The sequence below is a fragment of the Drosophila kikkawai genome, chromosome X (genome assembly GCF_030179895.1).
Source record: "Drosophila kikkawai strain 14028-0561.14 chromosome X, DkikHiC1v2, whole genome shotgun sequence".
Taxonomy (NCBI): Eukaryota; Metazoa; Arthropoda; class Insecta; order Diptera; family Drosophilidae; genus Drosophila; species Drosophila kikkawai.
In genome coordinates, this window is record NC_091733.1 from 6,704,997 (window position 1) to 6,716,727 (window position 11,731).

Here is an 11,731-nt window from a genome sequence, read left to right on the forward strand (position 1 = left end):
CGGGTCAGCACTCCGAATCCGGCCAGCACGAGTGTGGCGGCCGGATCCGGATCCGTTTCTAAAACTCTCTTTACATTTACCTGTACACATTGTGGTAGAGAGATTTAGGAGACGTTAAGGTTTCACAACTTTTTTATTTTACTCGCCGGCACAGAATGAATCTCCTAGAGATGCGCTTACACACTAATGGTATTTTACATAGGCTTAACAGAATGAGTATCAGTGCTGAGATGTCAACAAAATTGGATCTTCTTTAAGATATGGGCATTTCCACAGAAAGGTCCACCGCCGCCAAAACACTAAAACTTCTCTAAAATGTTTTTTTTCCAACATAGTAACATTAGGAAAAGGCCAATTGATTAAATTTGAAGCAGGGGACCGTAAATAATGTTTATCAATGTTGTCTTTAAACAAAAAAATCATGCACTTGGAAAAGTCGCACAAAGAAACGAATTATACCAATCGGCTACAATTTGGATGCTCTATCGAGATAACCAATGATTGCTGAAATCTAGATTTTTTATATAATAAACCAATTTTAATTATTAATTTTTGAGTTTTATTTACTCGCTCAAAGAATATTAATTATTATTTTGAGCGAAAAAAGTTCGATCAAAAAATAATGATCATTTTTTGAGCGATATTTTTCGCTCAGAATTTCGCTCAATGTGTAATAACTTCTTTCTGCGAGGTTTCTTCGCAAAAATGTTTACATGCTTCTATGAATCGAAAACAGACGAACCCAAAAATCTCATTTTTAAATTAAAAAAAAAAATTTTTTAATACTTTTTTTTAAATTTTTCTCATTTTATAATATTAATTTATATTTTTAATTTTACTTATTATTATTTTGCATATAAGTGTACCTAGTTTAATGCTCATCATTGTCTTGCTTACAACATAAAAGCCCAAAGCTCTAGCAAAAACGGTTCGATTTCGCCCAAAACGAAATCGAAAAAATTTTACGGTTACCGGAGTAGGCCTGTATGTTTTGGCAGTTGATGCAGTTAAACTTTACAAGCAACCGCTCGCTAATCGTACTCGCTTAAAAAATTGCAAATAATAAAAAAAATGGTCGTAAACGTAGTTATGTTTCGCGGAGTTTTTTTGATTTCGACGTGAGACAAAACTTATCGAAGTGCAAAGTATGCAATAAGACATTTTCCGGAAACTATAATTGCAATCTGGAACGGCATTTAAAATCCAAGCACAACGAAATACATACATATATCAGTCTGAATTGGCCCAGCAAGAGGAAGATGATATTCCGGAAAAACTATGAGTCAAAGTGTCGTGAAGAGGCTTGCGTTGATCCGGTGACGGTCGAAAAAATGCCATTTACTATTTTGGATTCAAAAGCAAGTGAATACCAGGAACGTTATGGATGTTGTTTCTGAAAAATGTGCCAAAATAAAAGACAAAACAAGAAAGGAAGCTAACTTCGGCACGCCGAAGTTTGTATACCCTTGCAGATTGGTTTCGATGTTTTTATTATAGATTTAAATGCTGAAAACAGAGTTTCATTACATTTTACCTATACTTATTATGTTTACAGTTTTACATTCACACCTTTACATTTTCCCTACATTTACCGATCGCTGCTATGGCAGCTATATGATATAGTTGTCCGATTTTCATGAAATTTATACCAAAATTCTAGAATAATAAAATAAGCTTATATCCCGGAGTAGATCAAAAAACGTTGAAAAACAACGGAGTTATAATTTCTTTTCTATTAATTTCCCGATTGTTCCTATGGCAGCTATATCATATAGTCGTCCGATTTTCATAAATTTTTTTACCAATATTCAGAAATAATATAAAATAGCAATATCTAAAAAATGGTGCAAAAATGTTGAAAAACAGCAAAGTTATAATTTTTTTTCTAAAAATTTATCGAACATTTGTATGGCAGCTATATGATATAGTCGTCCGATCCGGCCCGTTCCGACATATATAGCAGTGAGAGTATATAGAAGACTATATGTAAAGTTTCATTCAGATAGCTTCAAAACTGAGGGACTAGTTTGCGTAGAAACGGACAGACGGACAGACGGACAGACGGACATGGCTAGATCGACTCGGCTGTTGATGCTGATCAAGAATATATATACTTTATAGGGTCGGAAAGGTCTCCTTCACTGCGTTGCAAACTTCTGACTGAAATTATAATACCCTGCAAGGGTATAAAAACACCGAAATTAGATTTTTTCTTGCAGTTCCCCGATCGTTCCTATGGCAGCTATAAGATATAGTCGCCCGATTTTCATAAAATTAAATACGAATTTCTAAAATAATAAAAAATGGCTATATCTCCTAGAAGATAAAAATACGTTGAAAAACAACGAAGTTATAAATTTTTTTCTGTTAATTGCCCGATTGTTCCTATGGCAGCTATAAGATATAGTCGCCCGATTTTCATAAAATTAAATACGAAATTCTGAAATAATAAAAAATGGCTATATCTCAAAGAAGATAAAAATACGTTGAAAAACAACGAAGTTATAAATTTTTTTCTGTTAATTGCCCTATTGTTCCTATGGCAGCTATAAGATATAGTCGCCCGATTTTCATAAAATTAAATACGAAATTCTGAAATAATAAAAAATGGCTATATCTCAAAGAAGATAAAAATACGTTGAAAAAAAACGAAGTTATAATTTTTTTTCTGTTAATTGCCTGATTGTTCCTATGGCAGCTATATGATATAGTCGTCCGATTTTCATAAAATTTATATAGAAATTCTGAAATAATATAAATTGGCCATATCTCAAAAATGGTGCAAAAATGTTAAAAAACAGCCAAGTTATAATATTTTTTCCAAAAATGTATCGAACATTTGTATGGCAGCTATATGATATAGTCGTCCGATCCGGCCCGTTCCGACATATATAGCAGTGAGAGTATATAGAAGACTATATGCAAAGTTTCATTCAGATAGCTTTAAAACTGAGGGACTAGTTTGCGTAGAAACGGACAGACGGACGGACAGACGGACAGACGGACAGACGGACGGACAGACGGACAGTCGGACAGACGGACAGACGGACATGGCCAGATCGACTCAGCTGTTGATTCTGATCAAGAATATATATACTTTATAGGGTCGGAAAGGTCTCCTTCACTGCGTTGCAAACTTCTGACTGAAATTATAATACCCTGCAAGGGTATAAAAATTACGAGTCTTTTAAAAGGCAAAATAATTTCATTAAAAATGGATACAGCCACTCGATGTAATCGATGTATTCTTGGAGTCAATGAGCAATTTTATAATGGAAGTGAAATTGTTGTTTTTACTTTGGGCCTTATAGAGCTTAATAGAAAGCATACGAGCCAAAATTTGTGTCCCTTTTAAATAGCTTTGGCATTACCAAAGACCAAATATATACCGTCACAACAGACAACGGACGTAACATGGTAAAGGCCGTTGAGCTCTTAAGCCAGTCGGTTGATGCGGACGACCTTGATCTGTCTTCTGATGATTTGGCTTGAGCTTGAGTCGCTTGAAGTAATTGACAAAGCCCGTAGCCTGCATACAAGCCTTTAATTGTTGAAAAGTCTCTGCCATACCCTCAATTAGATGTTGGGTTTTGAACAGTTTTGTGAAGAGCATTGGGACCCTAACCTAAAGCTCACAGACACCGAATGGGACGATCTAAAAGGGCTAGTTGAAATTCTAGAGCCAGCTTTTTTTGCCACACAGAAATTGCAGACTTCTACAAGCTGTGGTTAGGGCTAAAACTTACTGTTGGGGCTGTAAAGCAGAAAAATGGCAGTATTCTAAAGTCGTGCATCGAATCTCGAAGGGCATCTCTTATAGAAAACAACGTTGTCGTCTGCAGTTTATATTTGGACCCTCGAATAAGAAGGGTTTTGCTTAAGAATCCTATCAGTTTGATGCAGGCCAGAGCTCAACTGAAGCTTTTAATAGTTCGAATTCTGAAGATGGATTCCCAGGTAATTATATTTCAACATTATATTTATTCCGTTAATTTTTTTATGACAATTCTGAACTTCTTCGTTCATAGGAGGCACCGCGGTATTTTGATAGTCCTGGGCCATCATCAAGTCAGCAAAGGCCAGTCCAAAGTCTGCAATCGATTGAGGAATCGAATACCTGTTCGCTGGTAACTGACTTCCTTAATTCCATTGAGGTTGCATCAGGGGACGAAGACTCAGAAGACAGCCATAGTGAACTGATAAAGGCTGCCAAGCTAGAGATTGACAACTACAATCCAAAGCAAGTTGACTTGAATATGGATATTATGGAGTATTGGGAGACTAAAAAATTTACCTTACCATATTTGTTTATGCTGGCAAAAGTTGTTCACGCCGTATCAGCAACTCAAGTCAGCGTGGAAGGGTCGTTTTCGGCTCTTAAATTGGTGCTGACCGATTTAAGAAGCAATCTTTCTGCAGATTCATTGCAAAAGCTTCTTTTTGTAAAATTAAATAAATAAAGTTCTTATTTACAAAATCATTATAGTATTTTTTTAATGCATTTTCTGGGTTCGTCGGTTCTCGATTCATAAAAAATTATATTACAAAATTAAAAAAAAGTTTATTAAAAAACAATAAAATAAAAAAAAGGGATTAACAAATTTTTTTTTAATTTAAAAATGTGATTTTTGGGTTCGTCTGTTTTCGATTCATAAAAGCATGTAAAAATTTTTGCGAAGAAACCTCGCAGAAAGAAGTTATTACACATTGAGCGAAATTCTGAGCGAAAAAATATCGCTCAAAAAATGATCATTATTTTTTGATCGAACTTTTTTCGCTCAAAATAATAATTATTATTCTTTGAGCGATGAAGTAAATATAAAATTATAATTATTAATGGCAAGCGAAATATATTAAAATCAATAGATAATCATTAATCGCAGATTTTTATTTTTTCACTTATAATGATTACGTGCCCTTCAAATTTTGAAGGGCTTTATTATATTCTAAAACAAATTTCGAAATATTCGAATGCATATTCGCGCAAACAAGATTTTTCATTATTTTGATGAAAAACAACATTAAAATGGGCCTGTTTTCTTTTGATAATTACATCCAAACCGAGGCACTAACTGTTGACTGTTGTTTACTAACATCACTAGAAGAATGCAAAAAGTCGAAATAAAATGGATATATGCTCTTTCAATTTACTTATAATAGTAAAAATTACCTGCAAAGTATGATGATAAACAAGAAAGGAAGCTAACTTCGGCACGCCGAAGTTTGTATACCCTTGCAGATTGGTTTCGATGTTTTTATTATAGATTTAAATGCTGAAAACAGAGTTTCATTACATTTTACCTATACTTATTATGTTTACAGTTTTACATTCACACCTTTACATTTTCCCTACATTTACCGATCGCTGCTATGGCAGCTATATGATATAGTTGTCCGATTTTCATGAAATTTATACCAAAATTCTAGAATAATAAAATAAGCTTATATCCCGGAGTAGATCAAAAAACGTTGAAAAACAACGGAGTTATAATTTCTTTTCTATTAATTTCCCGATTGTTCCTATGGCAGCTATATCATATAGTCGTCCGATTTTCATAAATTTTTTTACCAATATTCAGAAATAATATAAAATAGCAATATCTAAAAAATGGTGCAAAAATGTTGAAAAACAGCAAAGTTATAATTTTTTTTCTAAAAATTTATCGAACATTTGTATGGCAGCTATATGATATAGTCGTCCGATCCGGCCCGTTCCGACATATATAGCAGTGAGAGTATATAGAAGACTATATGTAAAGTTTCATTCAGATAGCTTCAAAACTGAGGGACTAGTTTGCGTAGAAACGGACAGACGGACAGACGGACAGACGGACATGGCTAGATCGACTCGGCTGTTGATGCTGATCAAGAATATATATACTTTATAGGGTCGGAAAGGTCTCCTTCACTGCGTTGCAAACTTCTGACTGAAATTATAATACCCTGCAAGGGTATAAAAACACCGAAATTAGATTTTTTCTTGCAGTTCCCCGATCGTTCCTATGGCAGCTATAAGATATAGTCGCCCGATTTTCATAAAATTAAATACGAATTTCTAAAATAATAAAAAATGGCTATATCTCCTAGAAGATAAAAATACGTTGAAAAACAACGAAGTTATAAATTTTTTTCTGTTAATTGCCCGATTGTTCCTATGGCAGCTATAAGATATAGTCGCCCGATTTTCATAAAATTAAATACGAAATTCTGAAATAATAAAAAATGGCTATATCTCAAAGAAGATAAAAATACGTTGAAAAACAACGAAGTTATAAATTTTTTTCTGTTAATTGCCCTATTGTTCCTATGGCAGCTATATGATATAGTCGTCCGATTTTCATAAAATTTATATAGAAATTCTGAAATAATATAAATTGGCCATATCTCAAAAATGGTGCAAAAATGTTAAAAAACAGCCAAGTTATAATATTTTTTCCAAAAATGTATCGAACATTTGTATGGCAGCTATATGATATAGTCGTCCGATCCGGCCCGTTCCGACATATATAGCAGTGAGAGTATATAGAAGACTATATGCAAAGTTTCATTCAGATAGCTTTAAAACTGAGGGACTAGTTTGCGTAGAAACGGACAGACGGACGGACAGACGGACAGACGGACGGACAGACGGACAGACGGACAGACGGACATGGCCAGATCGACTCAGCTGTTGATTCTGATCAAGAATATATATACTTTATAGGGTCGGAAAGGTCTCCTTCACTGCGTTGCAAACTTCTGACTGAAATTATAATACCCTGCAAGGGTATAAAAATTACGAGTCTTTTAAAAGGCAAAATAATTTCATTAAAAATGGATACAGCCACTCGATGTAATCGATGTATTCTTGGAGTCAATGAGCAATTTTATAATGGAAGTGAAATTGTTGTTTTTACTTTGGGCCTTATAGAGCTTAATAGAAAGCATACGAGCCAAAATTTGTGTCCCTTTTAAATAGCTTTGGCATTACCAAAGACCAAATATATACCGTCACAACAGACAACGGACGTAACATGGTAAAGGCCGTTGAGCTCTTAAGCCAGTCGGTTGATGCGGACGACCTTGATCTGTCTTCTGATGATTTGGCTTGAGCTTGAGTCGCTTGAAGTAATTGACAAAGCCCGTAGCCTGCATACAAGCCTTTAATTGTTGAAAAGTCTCTGCCATACCCTCAATTAGATGTTGGGTTTTGAACAGTTTTGTGAAGAGCATTGGGACCCTAACCTAAAGCTCACAGACACCGAATGGGACGATCTAAAAGGGCTAGTTGAAATTCTAGAGCCAGCTTTTTTTGCCACACAGAAATTGCAGACTTCTACAAGCTGTGGTTAGGGCTAAAACTTACTGTTGGGGCTGTAAAGCAGAAAAATGGCAGTATTCTAAAGTCGTGCATCGAATCTCGAAGGGCATCTCTTATAGAAAACAACGTTGTCGTCTGCAGTTTATATTTGGACCCTCGAATAAGAAGGGTTTTGCTTAAGAATCCTATCAGTTTGATGCAGGCCAGAGCTCAACTGAAGCTTTTAATAGTTCGAATTCTGAAGATGGATTCCCAGGTAATTATATTTCAACATTATATTTATTCCGTTAATTTTTTTATGACAATTCTGAACTTCTTCGTTCATAGGAGGCACCGCGGTATTTTGATAGTCCTGGGCCATCATCAAGTCAGCAAAGGCCAGTCCAAAGTCTGCAATCGATTGAGGAATCGAATACCTGTTCGCTGGTAACTGACTTCCTTAATTCCATTGAGGTTGCATCAGGGGACGAAGACTCAGAAGACAGCCATAGTGAACTGATAAAGGCTGCCAAGCTAGAGATTGACAACTACAATCCAAAGCAAGTTGACTTGAATATGGATATTATGGAGTATTGGGAGACTAAAAAATTTACCTTACCATATTTGTTTATGCTGGCAAAAGTTGTTCACGCCGTATCAGCAACTCAAGTCAGCGTGGAAGGGTCGTTTTCGGCTCTTAAATTGGTGCTGACCGATTTAAGAAGCAATCTTTCTGCAGATTCATTGCAAAAGCTTCTTTTTGTAAAATTAAATAAATAAAGTTCTTATTTACAAAATCATTATAGTATTTTTTTAATGCATTTTCTGGGTTCGTCGGTTCTCGATTCATAAAAAATTATATTACAAAATTAAAAAAAAGTTTATTAAAAAACAATAAAATAAAAAAAAGGGATTAACAAATTTTTTTTTAATTTAAAAATGTGATTTTTGGGTTCGTCTGTTTTCGATTCATAAAAGCATGTAAAAATTTTTGCGAAGAAACCTCGCAGAAAGAAGTTATTACACATTGAGCGAAATTCTGAGCGAAAAAATATCGCTCAAAAAATGATCATTATTTTTTGATCGAACTTTTTTCGCTCAAAATAATAATTATTATTCTTTGAGCGATGAAGTAAATATAAAATTATAATTATTAATGGCAAGCGAAATATATTAAAATCAATAGATAATCATTAATCGCAGATTTTTATTTTTTCACTTATAATGATTACGTGCCCTTCAAATTTTGAAGGGCTTTATTATATTCTAAAACAAATTTCGAAATATTCGAATGCATATTCGCGCAAACAAGATTTTTCATTATTTTGATGAAAAACAACATTAAAATGGGCCTGTTTTCTTTTGATAATTACATCCAAACCGAGGCACTAACTGTTGACTGTTGTTTACTAACATCACTAGAAGAATGCAAAAAGTCGAAATAAAATGGATATATGCTCTTTCAATTTACTTATAATAGTAAAAATTACCTGCAAAGTATGATGATAAACAAGAAAGGAAGCTAACTTCGGCACGCCGAAGTTTGTATACCCTTGCAGATTGGTTTCGATGTTTTTATTATAGATTTAAATGCTGAAAACAGAGTTTCATTACATTTTACCTATACTTATTATGTTTACAGTTTTACATTCACACCTTTACATTTTCCCTACATTTACCGATCGCTGCTATGGCAGCTATATGATATAGTTGTCCGATTTTCATGAAATTTATACCAAAATTCTAGAATAATAAAATAAGCTTATATCCCGGAGTAGATCAAAAAACGTTGAAAAACAACGGAGTTATAATTTCTTTTCTATTAATTTCCCGATTGTTCCTATGGCAGCTATATCATATAGTCGTCCGATTTTCATAAATTTTTTTACCAATATTCAGAAATAATATAAAATAGCAATATATAAAAAATGGTGCAAAAATGTTGAAAAACAGCAAAGTTATAATTTTTTTTCTAAAAATTTATCGAACATTTGTATGGCAGCTATATGATATAGTCGTCCGATCCGGCCCGTTCCGACATATATAGCAGTGAGAGTATATAGAAGACTATATGTAAAGTTTCATTCAGATAGCTTCAAAACTGAGGGACTAGTTTGCGTAGAAACGGACAGACGGACAGACGGACAGACGGACAGACGGACAGACGGACATGGCTAGATCGACTCGGCTGTTGATGCTGATCAAGAATATATATACTTTATAGGGTCGGAAAGGTCTCCTTCACTGCGTTGCAAACTTCTGACTGAAATTATAATACCCTGCAAGGGTATAAAAACACCGAAATTAGATTTTTTCTTGCAGTTCCCCGATCGTTCCTATGGCAGCTATAAGATATAGTCGCCCGATTTTCATAAAATTAAATACGAAATTCTGAAATAATAAAAAATGGCTATATCTCAAAGAAGATAAAAATACGTTGAAAAAAAACGAAGTTATAATTTTTTTTCTGTTAATTGCCTGATTGTTCCTATGGCAGCTATATGATATAGTCGTCCGATTTTCATAAAATTTATATAGAAATTCTGAAATAATATAAATTGGCCATATCTCAAAAATGGTGCAAAAATGTTAAAAAACAGCCAAGTTATAATATTTTTTCCAAAAATGTATCGAACATTTGTATGGCAGCTATATGATATAGTCGTCCGATCCGGCCCGTTCCGACATATATAGCAGTGAGAGTATATAGAAGACTATATGCAAAGTTTCATTCAGATAGCTTTAAAACTGAGGGACTAGTTTGCGTAGAAACGGACAGACGGACGGACAGACGGACAGACGGACAGACGGACGGACAGACGGACAGACGGACAGACGGACAGACGGACAGACGGACATGGCCAGATCGACTCAGCTGTTGATTCTGATCAAGAATATATATACTTTATAGGGTCGGAAAGGTCTCCTTCACTGCGTTGCAAACTTCTGACTGAAATTATAATACCCTGCAAGGGTATAAAAATGTTGCGTGCGAATCTGATTAAAATTAAATAAAAATAAACTACGCTATATTTCTGATTGTAAATTAAAGCATATGAAACTGGCATTACTGCATCACATTTTAAAATTTGTTTCATTAAAATAATCCCTGCCGTTTCGCTGAAATCAGTGTTTAAACAGCTCGCCGCAAAAGTGACTTCTGTTTTTGTCGCGTGCGAATCCCTTAGTTTTTTTCAATTTTCTTAAAATTGAGCAAACACTCAAAATCAACATTTGCACCAATTATAGTCCTAGGCAAGAGCTATAAGTTAACATTTATAAAAAAAATAGAAATGAAATGTACCATACTTTTTTTTGCTTTGAATGCGTACGAATGTCGCGTGCGACATTATGGAAATGCCCATATGGTAATTTTGTATTACGTCAGAATTTTGGCTTTAATTTGATGAAAATCGGATTACTACATATATCATAGGAACGATCGGTAGAATTTAAATCTATGAATGTAAAACTGTAACTGTTCAACTGTAAAAATATTTCAAATTGTAGCAGGCTATACCGATACCTTAACGCTCATATCGAGATACGAGTAACGGTAGTCAGAATTATAATTGCAAAGTTTCATTCAGGTAGCCTCAGAACTGTGAAACTAGTTTGCGTAGAAACGAAAATACGGCTGGACAGACGCACAGAAGGACATGGCTAGATCGACTCGGCTGTTGATGCTGATCAAGAATATATATGTATATATGTATATATGTATATATGTATATGTATACTTTATAGGGTCGGAAATGTCCCCTTCTCTGCGTCGCAAACTTCTGACTGAAATTACAATACCCTGCAAGGGTAAAAAAATTAGACCAAAGAACAAAGTACATATATGTATAAACTTCCCAAAAATACAAGACTTTAAGGACGAACTTGAAGGTGTCCCATCTTCCTCACGACCCCGCAAAAGAATGCAAATCAATCAACTATAATTGATGGCTGAAGCTCACAGGAGGCGCAACAATTGACTTACAGCAGTTTTGCCGCGAGGTGTGTATGTGTGAATATTATTGAAATTATTTAATAACATAAACACGCAAACTTTGACGACAAATAAAAGGCAAAAACACAAGCGGCGGGTCGACCGTTGGCGGCTACAAAAACAACTTCCCGAAAACGTGACAAAGCCCGGCACACCTTCAAATGAATATTTCATATGCCATCCGGAAGGGTGTTGCTATATAAAGCATACATACATACATATATATGTATGTATGTATATTTAAGGACACCGCACACCACACACCACACATACACACACCGTTGCAACAAAAAGCAAACACTTTCACTTAGTTGGGGCTAATAAATGTCAACGATAATGTTGGACATTATTTTTTCTGCTCCCTTTTTCACAGCCCTGCCTCCTGCTCCTTCATCTTTATGCACACACACACACACACACGCACTTGTGTAAGAGAAATGGATTCCGAAATAACAGGG